Source organism: Eschrichtius robustus, chromosome 12 (assembly GCF_028021215.1).
Source record: "Eschrichtius robustus isolate mEscRob2 chromosome 12, mEscRob2.pri, whole genome shotgun sequence".
NCBI classification, from domain to species: domain Eukaryota; kingdom Metazoa; phylum Chordata; class Mammalia; order Artiodactyla; family Eschrichtiidae; genus Eschrichtius; species Eschrichtius robustus.
The window spans coordinates 55,082,311-55,102,848 of NC_090835.1; the positions used below are offsets into that span (position 1 = coordinate 55,082,311).

A 20,538-nucleotide genomic window follows, 5' to 3' on the forward strand; every position below is an offset into this window, starting at 1 on the left:
CATTTCCTAGACGCCCTCGCTGTAAGATGTAGATATATGACTAGTGTTAGACAGAAGTACCTGTGAAGGACTTAGATTTTGAAGATGATTACGAATGAGAAGTGGCCAGGGCCTGTGGCATCCGTTTTGCAATCCAGGCGGGGGCAGAAGCAGCATAAATTCATGGTTTGCAGCAATGTGGTTTTGGAGGATAGTGGCAGTAGCACCTCTTTGGGTCACGTTACAAGTGATCTAGAAATTTCTTATCTGCTAATCATCAGCATTTATTTGCTATCAGACTAATCTATTGTCAGAATTTTTCTTTCTATAGCAACTTTACTTAGGAAATAAAAACATGCTAATTTCATTGTATTTAATTTATTTTTGAAGGTAGCTGGGGTGAGAAAATAAACTAGTATTATTCTTTTAAAAATAGTTCACCAAGTTTTTTGTTTTATTATTTCCTACTGCTCCCTGAAGGAAAACAGATATGTCTTTATATATACTAACTGGTATTCAAATTTTGAAGTGTTATCATCTTAGGGCCTTGATGATATACCATCTTTATATTACTTTTCAAAACTTCTGTAAAAGATAACATGGGGCTGCAAATACATTAAAATAAACTTATAGCAAAAAGGATCTTTCTGACTTTTTGACCACCAGCTAAAATTATACTATTGTTTTAAAGTTATTCAAGAGAAAATATTCATAACCAGGTTTTCCTCCTAGATTTACTCCCACCTTTTTCTTTTGGCATGCCTTCTCTTTCTCATAGATTGTGTGTGCGATAGGTGGGGAAATAAATGTTTGGCAAAATCAGGCAATTTGACTACTCAGGGGTTTTCAACACGTACGTTTGCTTTATTTCATGCAAGAGCAGGCCCGAAGCCATCTGCCTGCCAACAACTACATCCTTCATTTCCACTACGGAGGCAGAGCCCCCACCTCATCATTCAAAGGCAATCTTCAAAGGGACCTTGTTTTTGCGCATTCCCGTTGCGACAGATGTTTTCTATCATCTACCTCCACATGCTAACTCATCTGTGAGGGTCTGCCCACCCCCTCTCTGCAGCCAGCTGTGGAAACAGCCCCAGTGTCATCTGTGGCAACACTCATTCCGTTCTTCTGACCTCACCAAAGACCACATCCAAGAGCAGGAAAAACAAACAGCCCTGATAACTTCCTTCAAAACATTTCCAGGACAGGAGATAGGCCGGCTCCAGATAAGAGCCCTTTACAAAGTTTGTAACAAAAGAGAGGAAAGCTTATTGGAAACACTCAAATGTCACCAGGCTAGCCAATTGGGGTAATCCCCAGATTAAGGAATAATGAAGCAATAGCATCTGTGGGCATGGTTCAGCTGAAAACATCTGGTTGACTCAGAACCACTTCAATTAGCCTAGGTACATATCAGTCATTCATTTCTTTTCTTTGATTGTATAAAGTTCCCATGAGCAAATGTTTACACCCCAACTCATCCAAGTCTTTGAAATGCTGTGAAAAGACGATATCATTTCTTAAATGGACAGACAATTAACTTGAATTGCTCTGTGGCAGAGTTACACTCCAATATTAGAATATATTTTAGGAACAAAAATTATTATGCTTTTTAAGAAGTCTGTCTTGGCTTGCTTGAAACTGACAAAGCAAAACTTTTAGTACAAGAATCATATCACTTCCTGATATTAAGGGGACTGCTTAAGTTACAGTATATATTGCCAAAATGTCTGCAGTGTTAGAGCCTTAATAACTCTTTAAAAGATATTTTGGTGATATTTAGAGTTTAGGAACAAGAACATTAATTAATCGATTCATTCACTAATACTTACTGAGGTACTCTTATGTCTTGCCCTGAAAAAACTTAGTGTTTAGTAGTTAAATAACTTTAATGAAAGGTAAGAAAAACCAAGTTTCAAAAATGTAATGTGGACAAAGCGATCAAGGACATTACAGTTTCCCAGAGAGGTAAGCATCATTGGCAATCCCATGTCTATTTCTGTCTTCAGTTTGTCTACAGTGTTGGCTGACTGATTGCTAGCACTCAAGTCCTGGGGTCACAGGTGAGGCCCAGGATGTGTGTCTCCCCTATAAGTTAAGGCGTTACCCAGGTTGAGAAAGCCTGGAGGTTTTGCTACAGCAGGAGGCCATGGGCCCTTAGGAAACATCCTGAGATCACCAAGCACCAGGCTGAATGTGAGAAGGAAATAGCTCTAAAAAATGAGAGAGAATTATAGATTAGACACACAGTAGAGTGTGTCTAAAAATAACTCAATGTTTATCTTAGTTATCAGGGTCAAAAATGCCCTTAAAGGCTGAGGTTTCTCGGGATGGATGGCTCATCTCTGAAGAAGAGTTGGTGGTAATTTCAGATGTGTTCATTTCTATTGTCAATCATAGCTCACTTAGCTCTTTCATTCATGCCCGTCGTTAATTGACTGGTAATACTGTATTGTGTTATTCCTCCTAAGAATTTTGCCTGCACCCCAGAAACAACCATTCGATTGATAGCTTTTAGTATTTGCATGGTAATGGAATAGCAAGCATGACTACCCCACACCTACCTATTCTGACCATGGTGGGCATTTTATAAAATTTTTTCAAAAACCCAAATCTAATTATAATTCAGTGGTTTTCTCATAGGATAGGCCTAACAAATATTAATATCCAGTGGTCTTGGTGTAGGCCTTTTAAAAAATTATTTCTACACAATGTATAAAATTCAAACAAAAATCATTAAACATCGTTGGTTCATAATAGTTTCTGTGGCTTTTAAAACAACGATTCCTCTGACAAAACATTCATCTGGGGACTTTATGACTCAGGAAATCCATGATCAAAGCTAAAAATAAAAATTATATTCCAAGAATGTATCCAGATAAGAAGAGATTATTTCACCCCATACTACGTGCTATAGCTCTATTGTGGACTCAGATGGGTAAAATGACCTTTTAAAGGTACTTTTGGGATGAAGCTAGTCTGCAAGAAGGCAGCCTGCAAAAATTTCAGAAAAGGAGAGAGAACTGTTTTTGATTCACCATTCTTTTTGAAAACAACAGCAAAATGCAATGTTTAATTTGGCATTCTTTTAACACCTAAACTGTGAAGACCAGTAATCATATTTGTCAATTTACTCCTGGCATAAAATTTCAAAAGCCAAAGTATAAATGAGTCTGCTCAGACACAGAGAAGGTCCACTTCAAATGCCAAAACTTATCAGCAAAAAGCAAAGGACAGTCCAACTTTCCTTCTTTCCTTCTTCCTTCCTTCCTCCCTCCCTTCCTTCCTTTCTTTTTTTGGTCTCATTTACCTTTTTGGATCTGATTTGATTTTTTTAACCTATGTGGCTAATTTTCAGCAGGTCAGTGAAAATCTTGCTTCTTATTACTGCTATCAATGATCAAATTTCATGAATCAGACCCCCAGAGGTAGTGGGACATTTTCCATATAGGTATGCTAAAAAAATAAGTCAGTAATGGAAGAACCAAGCTTTCTGAGGAGTGCTAGGGCTAACACTCTAAAATCATGTCAAATCAACCAAATTAGTCCACAATCTTTTTCTTAGAATCCGCAGTGGGGAGAAGCAGGGAGGTCATTGGGTGGAAAAATGTGAGAACAAAATTCCCAGATGTAGTGGCAGAAAAGTTGACAATCCACAGAGTTTAAAAGAAGCTGTTACAGCTGTTTCAGGCAATGGCTTTGGCACTGTGCAGCGGGGCCTGCGTGGAGCTTTCTAGAATACCTGAAGCTCTCTAGAATTGCTGGCCCCTGAATCTGGTTCTGGGAGGGATCCCCTAAGCCTGCTCCATAGAGGCACCCACGGTGTTAAAATAAAATTGCATCCAAAACCTGAATATTGTGATTATAATGACGAAGAGACAGGGAATTACAATGAAAAGGTAGGTGGACAGTTGAAAAAGTTATTAAGTAGAATTAGCAACTGCAGAAATTATTGATGCCACAAACTTGCTTGCAGGCATCACACTCACTTGTGTAGGAGGGCGCTGTGATAGTTTGCATGAATTGAATTAGAGGTTCTACAGTTTTGAGAGCTGCATTCCCCGCCCCTCCCCCTCTCCATGAAAGCTTCCTTCCTTTTTTTTCTTCTTTGAGAAATTCTGCCTTTCTCTGGTCCTTTACTTTAGCTGTCCCTGACTTCCTGGAAGAGAATTTGCAATCCCCATGCAAATCCAATATTGACTTTCTCTCCCCAAAGGAGTGAGCTGGTCCCCATCTTTGTCTTTCATCTTTGGTGAGTCAGAAAAAGGTCAATGAAACTTGCTGAGTTTGTTTCTGTAGTTTTAAAACTTCTGTGTTTGGCAAATTATTCTCAATGCCATTACATGAATGTAGGATTTTTAGCAAAACTTCCTAAGTCATTTTAAAAATGAATTAGGAAAAAACCTAAAAACTGTAGGAAATAGTCCATGTTTACTAATAATTACTTTTCTCATTTAAAAAAATGTGAGCTTATATGAAAAGACAAATAAAAGAAACTTCTTTTTTGGTTTTATTTTTAATGATTTATTGTTTTTACTTTATGAAATAGAACCTAATATAAGTAATTTAACAAAATATCATTACTTTAGAAGAAATTATTCGATTTGAGTTTAATTCAGAACTCCTTGATTTTTTGAATTAATATGTGGGATTTTGAAAAAAGTAAGAGTCTGGTCTTCAAAACAAAATTAAAGCAAAATTATTATACAATTCTCAAATTACTTATGGTGCTTCAGTAATAAGCTATCTTCTGTGTGGAGAAATTATAAAGAATTTTAGCACATAGTTTCAGACAGTGCTCTAGTTAACATAGGCTTAAAGAAAATGCAATAACACATTTTTTGGTATTGTGTTTTCATGATATTTTCTCTATTTATTGTGTGCTTTATCTAATCTACCTCTTTTAAAATGCAAAAAGTATCTTTAAATTGATAAGCTGAAATATCTACAATATTTATGTTAATATGAGCCATTTCCAATGATTATGCAGACTAAAATTAAGATAAATTTACCTCAGACATATCATCTAGTATTACATAGTTTTAAGACAAAAAGAATTACATGATGATGATATGTATTTGGATGAAGGTGCCTGTCAAAATAAAAACTTTTAACTAAATTATATGAACTCTTTTCCACTTAAAATGTAATGATGGGACAGCTAAAAGATTAAAAATTTCTTACTTCTTATGCTAATCTATTTGGCATTAATGGACATAATTACTAGTATTTCACGTTCTATGTAGAGAAGGACCCAATCACAATTTTTTTTATTAATCTGTCAACTTGATTTACTCTGGGTTAAATTATATAACCTGAAATATAAAAATTTAATGATGAATCAAGCCAGATGTAATGAAATAGAATTGGTGTTAACTGGATTGAAATATACCTGTCCCAGCTCTGCCAGCAACTTGTGTGATATTAGAAAAGTCAATTAACCTCTCTGAGCCTCACTTTCTTCATCCATAAAAACATTATTCTATAATATTCAGGTTTATCTTTTGTGATAACATGTAATATCATAAAAAACCTCATAAGAAGACAGAGCAAAGGACATCTATGGAAACTGAACAGGGAGGGCATTATTTCAGAGATTGGAAATTCTAAATCCAAGGACCAATGCACCTGCATGCTGATGCCTGGAATTTTCTAGGGAGTTAAACTTTTCATTTATGTAGTGATAGAAAAAAATGCACATACCCAAGCCTACTGATAACCTCATCCACACTAAGATGCTAATAACCAAATTGAATTCTTCGGAAAAGGCTTTGAAAGCATACACTCTATTAGTTTAGTTGGCCTGAAAGGCTGTTTTGTGTTTCCCATCGTCCCTCTCTTGGCTTCCACCAGACAGACACACATACACACACACACATAGTCAGTGCCCACTGACAGATACAACCAGAATCTCATAAATCTTTCTTTAATAGGATTTATAACCAGCTTATTTTCATGTTCCTTAAGACACTCATTTGATTTCTCTCTTTCTTCCCAGACACACTTTAAGTTTCATGTGGGCGGGGACAACACCTGTTCACCCTGCATTGTAGGCATGAACGTGGAACAGCAAACAGTGTCTGGAACATAGTCAGTTCTCTATAAATATTATTTAAATAAAAAAGCAAAAGAGAGAAAGAATGAGCTTTTGGAATATCTAAGTGTCTTGAAGAAAGGGCATCATGGTGGGGTTGGGGGTGGAGTGGGTGTTGAAAATAAATGGCTGAGATTCCCAAAGACAAATCATACCTTCTTGATAATTTCATCAAAATCTGGCCTTGAATATTTAACATCGTCGCTTAGCATATTCTTTGTTATTTAATTAATTTTTTCCTGCTAGAATGTATGTTTCATTTGGGAAAAAATCTCTTTTAGGTTCAGTTCTGCATTCCAAGTGCAAAGCAGACACCTGATAAATGTTTGTTGAATGAATGAATACATGGTTGGATAAATGATTCTGGTTTGATTTTCCAATAAGTTTACTGCCTTAAAAGAAATCTAGCATCTTTAGTGTTACAAAAGGAAAGACTGGGTAAGGAGTATCTACTTTTTCATTGCTGTTATTCTTCCAAGATACAGGCAACAGAAGTTTTCTTGATTCTACTGGAATTGTTCCAGAAGTTAATTAATTACACAATAATTATAATCTGAAGCCCTTGAACGTTTCTTTGGAGGATTCTTAAATATCAGGAGATTAATAAAATTTAAAACACACGTTCTTTCCTTAAGGAATCTCCTTAATTTTCAAATGCACAATATTTTTATGGAATTATAGTCTACATGTTTTTGATTCATTTGCACTTGTAGTATTCTATCACAATTTTAGTTAGACATGTGATAATGAAAAGCCTACTTTAAGACAAACGTGTTTCTCCTGAACAATCAATAAACAAGTTTTCAAATGAAAGCAACACAAGGGATATCCAACCACTTTCAGATAGGTTCAAAAATCATGATTTTTGAGGAAGTTTAATCATTCAAAGTGAAAAAAAGTATATGATCTCTAATGGATACTCACTGGAGTTTATTAAACTTAGTAAAATCAAGAAGAGAAAATATACCTTAAACAAAAGTGTGGTGAGATTTAGTAATTGTCTAATGAATTTAATCTGTATCAGATCAAAAGTAAATGAAGAGAGAAGGAAGGAGAGAAAAAGATCAGAGAGTAGAGGAATATAAGTAAAAGCAGGACTTTCCTTCTTACATAATTTTGACTCTGCTAGGAAATCAATGCTGAAACAATTTATTTCATTTTCTAGGACAGTTGTAAGAAGAAATTGTGTCAGCCAGAACACTTCTCATCATATGCCTGGCCATGGGTAATAGAAATGGACATGATCAAATGATTGGACCATTCTGATTTATGTGGTACTGTCTATATAACTTCATAAGCAAGGGTGATTGCAACTAACAGGGCAGCCTTGTTGAACCAGGCAAACCAGAATCATGAAGTACTGGAGATACATTCTAATCTATCTCAAGAGAAAAGGCTGAAACTGCATGTTCTTGCATTAGATGTTTATTCCAGATGCAAAATTGAGAGTCTCTTGTTTTATTGTGGTTCTTACTAGAATTACAAAAGGAAAAAAATTGACAAAATCTTAGACACCGGTTCCGATGTCAGTAATTAGACGGTACAGAGATGAAAGGTTTATATGTGAAACATTTAATCTCGCTGTATTTCACATAATATTCCACTAAAGGACCCTCCTGCTGATTGGCTGCCAATGAATCATCACTCTTGCCAATTTCAGACTGAACCTTATTTTGAGAAAAAGACATGAAGGAAAGTTAAATCTTTGAGCCACAATCCGATTTGTAAACACTGTCAAGCGATATGGACATATGCTAGGGATTCTTAAGAAATGTACTTTAAACTTTCTACTCTTTAAAATGTCAAATAGGGAGGAGAGAAAAGCCCAAGGAACAGCATGTATGAAATCCTCAGGGCATGGAAAAATCCCATAGGAAAATATGATGTTCTTCAATAACTTAGCTCTCACAACCCCCTTCTGTGTCCTTTCAAGTTGGCCATTTGGAATGCTGGAATTATTGAGTCACTCTGAGCTCATACTTTTATGATCAGTAAAAGCGGTTCTTATTACCAGCATCAAGCATAATGTCAGAGAAAACTACGGTTGAAAACCCCCAGGGCTAAGGATAGGATAATCCAGAAAAGCCTGAATTAATCTAATCTTGTCAATAAAGCAAAAGAAATGAAACATTTTCAGGAACATAAAGAAAGACCATCCTATGCTAAAAGTGGTAAGACCCTCCAATGGTAGTAGTTTAGAGTTTATAGATTTCCTACATTCACAATGACTAACAATGAGATAAATAAATCTAAATATACAGAGGCCCCTTTGGATGTTTGGCAAAGGGTTGATTGCTTCCTTGGTTTGTACCAGGCAGGGGATTGCTTCTGTGCTTTTCAAATTTTGTCGATTTTCCTCATGCTGGATTGGTGGCTACAGAGGAAAGGTGATTTAATGAAAAATACCTTCCCAAACTGTTACATGGAATTGGAATAAAACAGTCTTGTATGACGATTTTTCAAACCACTATATCAACTCCTAAACTTCAGTGGGGGTTGGATTAAATAGCCTCTAAGATTTCTTCTAATTGAAAGTATCTATCTCTATTTTCCAATTTATCACTGTAGTCAGTTCCCTAAGTGGAAACATCAGGTGCATATACTTTGGTTGACAAAAAGTCATATATGATATAACACATAATTAGCCTTAAAATTATAGCTGTAAGCAAAAGTATAAGTAAGTTGCTAAATACTCTTGCTTGCAAGGGGCATAAGCAAGCATTTGATTTAGTGCACATTAGACTAGTACACTAGATACTATGTCATCATATGTATATTATTTCATATTCCTACATCTAAGAGCTATTGCATAGATCAAGCAAGGTAATTATTAGTGAAAAGTAAATGGATTGCTAGAAATCCCATCTGTTCTCTCCAATGGGAATGAGCGACTCCCAAGTCTATCACTGCCACTTTTGTATGCCAAAAGCTACATATTGAAAACCTTTATCTGGTTCCACAAATTCAACATGCCCAAACGGAACTCTGTGTCCCTGATCTTGAACTTAATCCTTTTCTTACATACACTAATTCAGTTTAAGGACATCACCTTCTACCTAGCCATCTAGGCTGAAATCAGCTAGAGTCAGATTTGACCTGTGTATCCTCCATATCTATTCTCTTTCTCTTCTTCAATTTTTCTATTTCATCTCCTTCATACCTTTCATTCTTTCTCCTCTCATTCTAGTTTATACCATGAATTTCAACAGTGTTTCGTCTTTCTTTTGTATCATGTAAGTGTGACTTTGAACATGCTCATATAAACATCTACCTATTTGCATTATATGTATAGGTCAGTGTTTTGGAAATAATATTTACAGTGGAGATCAGCATATGTGGACAGAAATATGTTCATGGTATTCACCCATCTATGCACCAGTCCATGCCATGTATAATATAAACTATTCTTTGAAGTAAACTTTGTGTATGCATCTCAGGAAGTTAGAGAAATAATTTTAGAGTGTGACAAGAATCTAAGGATTTCTGCATGTAGCATGTAACAGAAACTTAGCATTATAATGATTTTTTAGTATTGATTGAAAATATTCCAGATACAAGACTGAGAGATAGAAGGCTTTATAGGAAAGTAAGGATTGATTTTTAATATACACTATTGTTATGCAGAAGTGGTTCTAATGTGTATTGATTAAAAACGCTTTCAGGATAACTCTTTGATAAAAAGCCTCTCTTCTGAATAGAAGTTTTAAGATTACTGTTCAGAGCTCAACTTCACAATTAATCTGATTTCCTTTGTGCTAAATGAGAACTAAGAAGCCAAGAACACACTATTCTTTTTAACATGGATAAGGATGAATCCTCTTTCTTGAAATCTGCTTTCAGACTTCCCACCTTGTTCCTAGCTTCCATTATGTACAATGAAGTTATACTTACGTTAAGTGGTGTAAAAAGGAACAAGCGCCATACTAATATTTTTAAATGTCTTATGTAAATAAACAGTGTGTTGCCAACTGAACTATTTGTGTGTCTTCCTGTCAAAGTCAGAAGGAAGGTACGTTTTGTCTTCTCTGCTGATAATCTGGTTTTGCTGTCATTTCTCAAGTGTAGTTTTCAGAGTCAGCTAAACTTGAGGAATGACTGTAAGATACAATGGCTTGATTTGGCTGAAGCTAAATAATTAATCTATGCATATACTCTAAAAATCTCATAATCCATACCAAATAATTCAATTCTGTTGGTTCAGTTTACTACATTTTACACCTCACTCATCTTGGCAACACATCAGGCCCTAGTACTACTAAAAATCGTGAATACTTCATAAGCCACTGAGTGATGATGGCCAGTGGTTCTCACACCTACCATCAATATTTTAGGTGAAATTTGCCTCTAAAACACTCAAAGGAACAGAACCACAGGATCTTAATTGAGTGTATGTCCAGGCTATTCTAAAAGATGTTCTTGAGAATTATGGCACAAACTACAGATAATCTTGCAGCCCCCTTTAATGAGGAAGAAAAACAGCTTTATCTGGATGATACTCTGTCAGATGGCATAATTTTCATAAAATCCTGGCTGAGGTGAAGGAAATCTGAAAGACTAAACAAGCCCAATTCTAACCAATTAGATTTCCCAAGTGGCACGGTTGTATCAAGTTAGGTCATGAGAAACTTATATATCTGAAAAATCTTAATTTAGCTGCTCTAGACAGTTCATCACAAAATTGAAAGTTAACATTTGCTTGGTTTTTATTAGGAGTTAATAAACTAAATGGCCACATTTATTATCTCAGCATGTAAAACTGCTAAGACACTGAGTTGGGAGATAACATTATACCATTATAATTTTTTTCCTAGAATATATTAGCAGAAAAAGAAAAAAAAATTCTCTCCCTGGCCTTATGATATGTTTCCTTTTGTCAGAGAAGGAAACAGTATAACCAGTTTTTGTTTTTTTTTTTCTTTTTAGCCATTTGGCCTTGGCTTCTAAAAACTCAAGATGAAATTTGAATACTCCATTATAGTAAATTACCCAGAGACAGCCTAAAGTTTTAATAAATTTATTTCCTCTGCTATATGACATGTGTTCCTTTTTGCTTAACTGTCTTTTTCAGTGTATCTTTAATTGTAAGTAACCTCAGCTCTTTTCTAAGAGTGGGCAAGGTAGAAATCCTTATTACTCATTCTCCTTGGTTATGGAAGGGGGTGGATATCTCATTTTTATTCAAATGAATCTCAATATCAAAAGAAAGAGATTTGCTGGTAGAAAATTAGGTCACACAGGAAGAAGAACTAAACTTGCTCAGATATCAAACTGTACAAATTTTTCCAAATTTGTTCTTTTATTTGATCTGAGAAGTGTTTTCCTATATCATAGTGAAAATGAGGGTTGCTGCTTTTCCTAACAAGTAGATCTACTGATTTTTCAGGTTTTTAAGAAGGAAAAGAAGATGGAGAAGAGATTGGCAAGAATCACCTTCACTATATACAGCCTTTGCCTATAATGATCACCCATGGCCAACAACTGCATAAATATATTGCAAACACTGCATTCTGGAGCTTCATAATGGACAAACGAAATTTTACAAACCCTTTCCAAATTTCCCAGAAAGTGATGAGAGCAGAGATTAGGGAACAAATACACTTGGTGAATAACACAGTTTGCTTAAGCTCTTATAAGCAAAAGTATAACCGAAAAGCAATTAGACTTCTACATTATGAACACAGAAGTATTTTTCCTAAGTTGTTTTGAACAAACCTGTTGACTGTCAATGACAAGATTTAATAATCAAATATACAAAGACAAATTTGATAGCAGCATCAATTTCCCTTAAATGTTAGGCTTGGATTCTAAGAGGATACACCCTTTTGCTTTCCTCAGAAACTTTGTCAGCATCCTTGTCTAACAGAAGCTGGTTTCTTGTAGTGTAGCAATATTTGCCAAAGCAGAAATAGCCTATGCAGTGTAGTCCATCAACAAATATTTAGTTAGCACCTAATCTGTGCCAGAAAATAAATGAAAAGGGAGAGATACTGTGAATTATATGTGATAAGCTCTCAAATAGTAAAATTATACTCCAATTGAGAAAGAACTAGTCAAATGCCTCTGGATAAAGTATCGCTTACCTATCTATGTATCTTCCTATCTATCTATATCTATCTATCTAACTATCTATCTAATCTATCTATCATCACTATCTATCGGTCTATTTTGTGACTATTACCTGATTAACTTGTTTTTCTTGTGTGATTAATAAATTACTCTGAAAATTATTCCCAAGAGGAAATTTAAAAAATTTTCTGTTCTGAGATGACATCATTAGAAAATGCCTCCCAAATTGATTCCACTGCAGAAAAAATGAAATGAAAAACAAAACAAAAGGCAAACAAAAACCCCTCATGTAGACATATAAGTCCTGCTATTTTATCTTAGTGCATCAACCCTCTCACTTTATCATTTGAATAACTAAACAATGAAGCATTTGGGACAGTCAAGTGATGAGACACTACGCACTCTCCAGGCTCTGAGGAGGGTGGGTATCCCACTTCCAATTGGGGTGCTCAGAGACTGGACCTAAGACAGCCCAATGCAGAAAGTACAGTGATTATTTTATGACACCCAAGTGATATTAAACACATGCCCTGCATATTTCACTCAACTCTGAGTGGAAAGCTTGTGAAAGGTCTGGTGTAAGGCTTTGTCTGGAGGTGTGGGCACATCTCTAGGAGAAGATGCCGTGTTGAATGGGATGATATGACAGCCCTAATTCATGATTAAGTGACACCTTCTGTGTCATCACTGTTGAAGGTCACACAGATGCCATGTTCATGGCAGATGCAGCATTAGAGGCACCTGATAGCTTTTGGAAATTCCTTGCCATCTCAGACGCTCACCAGCTGTAACGTGCGGTATATAAACCAAAGCCTTGACTGTGAGCTGGTGTTTGCTTAGAATACCCTTCCTGCCTGACATCCACAACTCTGCCTGAAAAACTCCTTTATTTTTCAAAGCCAAGTTCAGGAGTTACCTCCTCTGTGAAGCCTGCTCTTACTCCTTTACTCCCTGGCACAATGAATAACTCCACCCTCTTTACCAGTTCTACACTTTGCACACATTTTCCCTGCTACCCATAGCTGAATATATTATAAGCATTTATTTTCTAACAGGGAGTTTGAACAAGAGAGAAGCAAACAATATTAAAACAGGGAGAAAATGTGAGTGCAAGTCCTACCTTTGGTAAATATTCCTTTTAGGCAGTAGAAGAGAAAAGTTTGAAGGCACTTTACTAGTATTTGTATTAGTATTTTGACAAATATTACTGTAAATTGTGTAACTTCTTACATTTGTTACTGAAGCTAAAATGATGTCTCTTTTTTCAAAGCATACTTGATTAGATCATATGTGACTCTGTATCTATTACATCCCCTCCCCCAACCTGGTGCATCTTAATTATCGGCTTAATAAAACCTAAGCTAGTCAACACAATAAACCATGACCCTAAATTGTAAACATACCACCTAGGTAGAAATACCTGGGCTCTCCAGGGCTAACCCAGCAAAGGTTAATCTTTAAAGCAAAATAAGGTGTCCCCATGACATTCTGAGGGGCAAGAAATAGTGAATAAAATCTTTTAATATTTAGAAATACTCTCAATATTTGAACTCGCTCATTACCATTTGTTTAATGAATATCCACATACTTCACAAAACTGTTAAGGTCATATATAAAGATAAATAAAATAAACATTTTATTCCACTGTGCTACAAAAGAACAAATAATTCCATAGATTATCTGTACACTAATCCTCAATCCTTCACTGATTTCATAAGTAGTTTCTGTTGCCCTGGCAGCATTTATAAAATAAATGATTTACCCTATCTCAATATGATTGTGTTGCCCTGGTAACTGGCTGTTTTCTAGAAAGTCTGACATGGATTTTATTTTAGCTACATACTTGCTTTCTCTAGAGATAATCCATAGAAAATAGGGCTTTAATAGATTCGATAAATTTGTATCCTATGTTTACAACATATTTAATTATATTTCATATGCTAAGTAGCTCTTAAGGATGTAATGTTGTTAACACCTTTACAAAGGAACTCGCAACTTCTGGTTTACTGATGATGCCGTGACAAAGAAATTCTAAGTGCTATCTAAGGACACACTGGGGGTGATGTACCATTGGAACTTTATCTCTTAGTACCTTGTCAATCTTATGTTCAGAATGACGCACCTTCAGTATTAAAAAGTAATACACTATTCCTTGACCTATTCTTTCTCTTTAAAGGTCCATATTAAAATAACATAAAACTGCATGGCAAAAGGCAGGTGATATGCACACATTTGGATTTATAAAGACTCCACATTCACCGCTTATTCTCACCACTCCTGTGCTTAGAAGGCAGGGATCTTAGACATCGGGAAACGTTCTCTCCAAGAAACTTGCAGAAGCTCTACTTGAAAGATGACTGTTACCTCCAAAAATAATTCCATGGATATAAAAAGAGGCTGCGCACCGCAGTGAAGAGTAGCCCGCGCTCACCGCAACTAGAGAAAGCCCGCGCACAGCAACAAAGACCCAACACAGACAAAATAAATAAATAAATAAATACATTAAAAAAAAAAAAAAGAGGCTGTGCATGATGACATTTTCATAATGCAGCCAAATTGAAAAGTTTTGTCCATTCATGACTGATTCATCCATGACGCCCCTGGAAATTGTGACTTTTTCACACACATCAGTGACATAATTTAGCCTTTCTATTTTATATTTTCCAAAGTAAGCCTAAATTCTAGACAAAAGCATTGGGACCACCAAGCTAATAAAAAAATGTATAGGAAAGTGTGCCAGATTTGATGAATAAAAGTTGTATTTCAATAGACTGCAATTTACCTTTCCAACCAAATCTCTCCCTAACACAAACAATTCACTTAATGCAGGCTACCTGCCTCGCTGCCCCCTGAAATAATCTGAGGACCCCCTCAGTACTTTTGGTGTATTATTTTCACTGAAAATGCCCTCTTTCTTCTTCTTTATCCCCATCAACCCCACCCATCCTTTAAGTTCATGCTTTCATCTCGGTTCTTCCATGTCCTTAGCTGTCCATAGATACTTTGTCATTTTCAGTGTTATATAAATGCTAAGCATTTCACACCTTTTCTGCTGTAAATTTTTAATTGAATCATTCTACACATATAATAATTATCTCCACAGAGAGATTATGTGCCTTGAGGACAGACTGTTTCTTTCTTACTCTCTCTCATTTCCAACAATACCTAGAAGAATATTCTGTGCATATTTAATGCTCAAGAATATTTGTTTATTATTTGTTGATTTTTTTTTCATTGAACTCAATGTTCTCAGTTTCTTGAAATGAAGAGTCGACGTCTGGTATAACTAAGGGCCCAGGAAAAGACTTAATCAAGTGACCATTTCAAGGAGAAAAAGATACCTTCACTCTCATGTTCATTGCAGAATTATTCACAATAGCCAAGATATGGAACAATTTAAGTCTCCTTCAATGGATGAATGGAACAAGAAAGTGTGACATATATATGTGTGTGTTATGTGTGTATGTGTGTGTGTGTATACTGGAATATTATTCAGCTGCAAAAAGGACTCCTACCATTTGTGACAACATGGATGACCTTGAGAGCATTATGCAAAGTGAAATAATCCAGATAGAGAAAGACAAATACTACATGGTACCACTTACATGTGGAATCTAGGGAAAGACAAAAATAGTCAGACTCATAGAAACAGACAAGAAAGTGGTTGCTAAGGGCTGGGGGTGTGGTGGGGAGTACAAATTTTCAGCTATAAGATAAATAAGATGTGAGAAGCTAATGTAAATCATGGTGACTATAGTTGATAACACCATGTTGGATAATTGAAATTTGCTAAGAGAGTAGAATTTAAATGTTAAGGTATCGAAGAGACTTTCTGTGGAAGTGGTCTTCTTTGTATCTACTTTCCCCCGGAGTATATTTATAGGGAGGTGACACCCAAATGAAGTTGTTCCTTCTAAATTTACTCTCACATATTTTTTTTAATTCTCTTCTGGTAGAAATAGTATAAATTGGGTAGAGTTAATGTTTTGTGTTTGCTAATTACTTAAAAAGATTTGGCCTGTAGATCTATATCCACCAGGTAAACTCCTTACATAGCAAACACACTTTGTCTTTGTTTGGTACTTTGACAGTGATACTTACAAAGAATTTTTGCTCAGTTCAGCGGTTGGAATAAAATGATAGTATCTGAAAACTCTGCTTTCTGAACAGAATTCTAATGACTTAAATGTTCTTTCCAAATTTGGTGATGTGTTTTAGGAAAAACATGCCTGCAAATTTGAATAACAAGGCCCCTAAAATTAAGCCTTAGGTCTTACCTACCTGCAGGTAAAGAATGACCAAATCAAGTATTCTGGGGCTTTTTTGAACTTTTTCTTTTGCTGTAGAGGGAAAGTTTATATTGACTGTTTAGCTATAAATGTAAGGTTTATTCATCATAAGTCGTAATTTAGCCATGCATAGCAACAAATCATCCAATGATTCCATAAGAGCATCTTGCATTTCTTAGAATCCTGTAGTTAGATAACTTATTTGTAATTAAGTAAAAATGAAAGTTGACCTTTCTCCTTGACAATAATTAATGCTAACCACATGAAGAACAGAAGATTTATGATTCACATGAGCCTAAATAAAATTTAAGAGAATTGAACTCTACTTCTTCTTGGGAACTATCATCTTTTCTCCCTGTCAGTACAGATGTAACAAAATACCTGACGTATCATAACACGGGGATTTCAATTGTGCATTCATATGAGATTCCAGTGTGACAAGCTGCCACACAGAGTAGATATTTAGTGCAATCCATCCTCTATTGAAATCCTGTCAGTCCCACCTTACTCTTCCCCCTCCCAGTGTCCTCAAGTCCATTCTCGGATAGCTAGTGGGAAGCAGCCACACAGCACAGGAGATCAGCTTGGTGCTTTGTAACCACATAGAAGGGTGGGATAGGGAGGGTGGGAGGGAGAAGCAAGAGGGAGGGGATATGGGGATATATGTATACATATAGCTGATTCACTTTGTTATAAAGCAGAAACTAACACACCATTGTAAAGCAATTATACTCCAATAAAGATGTTAAAAAAAAAAATCCTGTCTGTGTTGTGGTGAGATTTCAGGGTTTAGGACAGAACTCTGCACTGGGAAACAGCAACACGTACCCAATTGCATTGGCAACATCAGCAAAGAGTGAATTCCTGATTTAGTCTCACAGTGCTCTCTTTCAGTGAACAAAAAATAAAGTGCAAATAGAAACGCTCTTGCTGTCCCTCAGTGGGGTTTGACCTGATAAAGTCCCAGAGTCAGACAATTGACAGAGAACGGTTTCCTTGCAGAAACACTAGTATGAGAGATATGACCAAGGCAGGGAGAATTTTATCCCCTCTTCCTTAAAAGTGAAAAGGCTCTCAGAGTTTTCTTCTAAGTTTACAAAAAAGTGCATTGCACACAACTCAGAAATTTCAATCTGCAAAGAAGCAAACCTAAACAACTAACTTCAGCTTTACGCTTATGCTGTTTTTCTCTCGTCCTTTTACTACTCCTCTCCCTTCTTTCCATCAGTTCATGTCTCTCTTATAAATCATTACCCCTCCCTAGTAGGGAAAGATTAGAGGCACTGTGCTCTACTTTAAGATTTGAATGAAGCACTGTTTTCTCTTCAGATAGAAGCCTGGTTGAGACCTTGGGGCCCTCGAGTCGAGCCTAAAAAGAATCTGAAGGGCTCTGGCTGCAGTGTAGGAGTCCGTGTGATTCACAGTGATGGGGGAAGCACGCTTTTGCACCCTATACACAGAGAGCTTATCTGTGCAATTTTCTCAAAATAGTGGAAGAGAAAATGTGAGAAAGGAGAAAAGTTGTAAGCAAATCATTATTATGGGCAATATATTGGAGATGTGTAGCTATGGACACCTTGAATTTATTTGTAAAGTAGGTTCCAGTTACTGACATACAAGAGGTACCCGATGGGCCTTTATTTTTTATTTTCATTATTTTTATTATAGGTGTTGAAAGATTTAGGAAGTAAACGAGATAAACACCAATCTAAGCAATTTATCTTATTTATAGCCATAGAGGCTATCTCCACCAAACTCATTAGGGAAGTATGCTAAATAAGCAGTATGAATGTGGTAGAAATGGGTGATTATTGCTTTTTCTCAGCTTCTTCCTATACCAACACTCATTTTATATAATTGGGCTAATCTCAAGCACAATGTGCAGTCATCTACTCATATAACTGAATAATGATAACAGTAATTTACTGAGTGTTTGCTATTTGTCTGGCATTATTTTAAGAGCTTTAAAGCCTTGCTTCATTTCATGAACCGAAACCATAATAATTTAGTCATGATTATATCCATATTACAGATAAGAAAACTGTGGCTCAGAAAGTTTAATTGCCCAAAGTCCTATAACAGAAAGGGTTTCCTCTCTCAAAGAGCCTAACCAAGAATCCATGCTATTGGGACTTCCCTGGTGGTGCAGTGGTTAAGAATCCACCTGCCAATGCAGGGGACATGGGTTTGAGCCCTAGTCTGGGAAGATCCCACATGCTGCAGAGCAACTAAGCCCATGCACCACAACTACTGAGCCCATGTGCTACAACTACTGAAGCCCTGCTCAGTAACAAAAGAAGCCACTGCAATGAGAAGCCCGCACACCACAACGAAGAGTAGCCCCCACTCGCTGCAACTAGAGAAAGCCCAGGTGCAGCAATGAAGACTCAACGCAGCCAAAAAGAAAAACAGAATCCATGCTATTAATCACCAAGTCATTCATTCCTTCCCTTCAGATCTAGGTATTTTATTTCTCCACCCGGCATTGCCTAACTATTTTTATGTTTTAGTATCACAGAGTGATTAATTTAACCAACCCCACTTTGATGATGAAACTAAGACCAGTTGGGTAAAGGTTCTTTATACAATAAAGACAACCAACAGAACTGTTAAAGGGAAACGATTGATGCTACAAATTGTGTTTCCATGATGCGGTTTAGCCAATTTTTTCATGTTAAAGATAAAAAGGTGGTGGGTGGCCCAGCCACTCCTTTCCCCAGGAATCTGTCCCAGCCACAAGCATTACATCTTAAGGGGGGTGACCTAAGCTCAATCATCATGCAGAGTCTAGTCAAGGGAAGTGAAAAGATATTAGGGAGCAGAAGCCATCGCAAGAAAGATCCTGGTGGGGGACAAATGAACACACACACACACACACACACACACACACACACCTATTGCTAGGGGAAAATATACAAGAAATAATACATCCAAAAAATGGGTGAAGCTGGTCTGGGGAGGAGGAGGAGCTAATAAAACATTTAGCTAAGGCCCTGAGTGACAGTCAGATAAAAACACATACAAATATCTTCCTATCTCCTCACAGCTCCAGAAGTACTGTGGAATCTTACATACTTTGGTATCTGGAAAAATATTCAGATTTTGCCAGATATGCATTCCTTTAGGCCACGATGAGATGATTCTTGACCTCAGCGTGAGGACTAAGCTAGCCTCAATGCTCTTTAAACACACACATTATTTTTTTAGAAGGTAGTTGTTTCCATCTATTGAATTCTACCTCACAACTTGGACGGAAAAGAAGAGCCTGGATTCACTGCGTGTTGGTCTGATTTACACAACACAGATCAGATGAACTCAGGAAGCCCCCAAGGTATGTGAATAAGAGTAAATATGGGGATCTGCAGAATAGGGTCTAAAGTTCTGCTGTAGTAAGCTATATATATTTTATCCTTTAAATAAAAAGCAAACTATCAAAACACTAGGAGCAACATGGAGTGTTCCTTATTTTTTAAGAAAATGGACAAAGCTCAAATATGAAAGCCAGGTGCTGTGATCCTTTGAGTCCAAGAAATAGATGTCTGTGTATTTAACTCCCTGGTTTTTAATATGTGCTACCTTATTTATATTTAGCTTTGAAAAGGGTTAAAATGTAGCACTGTTTCTTCTTTGAACAACTAATACATTCAATAATAAGGATTAATGATAATAATAAGGTATAGTATGTCATACTTCAAACACTGTTTTCACATATTCTCTCTGTTTTGATCCTCCCCAAAGCCATGTTAAGTATAGTGACAGAAAAGGAAACAAAGTTACAGATTTGAACATACCCAGGAGAGTACACCAGAGACCTTGTCACACAACTTTCTGTTGGGGATCTTTCCCCTATCTCACACTCCCATGAGTATAGTGCTCTTGAAATCTCCCTGGCTAGTACATAGAGCTCAAAAACATGGAAGACCTCGACAAAGATACATGGAATCAATAGCCTTCAGCCTGGATTCTAATGGAATAGGTAATATTTTTCCCCTTGGGACTAACGTAATATGGTACCACAAAATGGGAAAGCTAGCTTGTAGAAAATAGAGTTTGAATATTTTGGGAAGAAATTTTCCACTAAAAGAAGAAGAGAATGGCTCTAGTTAGTTA

General features: G+C 36.3%; 1 protein-coding gene across 10 annotated transcripts in view; it reads right to left on the reverse strand.

Moving 5' to 3' along the window:
* Nucleotides 1–20,538, reverse strand: part of RBMS3 (RNA binding motif single stranded interacting protein 3) — a 705,499-nt gene that overhangs the window by 77,644 nt on the left and 607,317 nt on the right. The gene's annotated exons all lie outside the window — the stretch shown is intronic.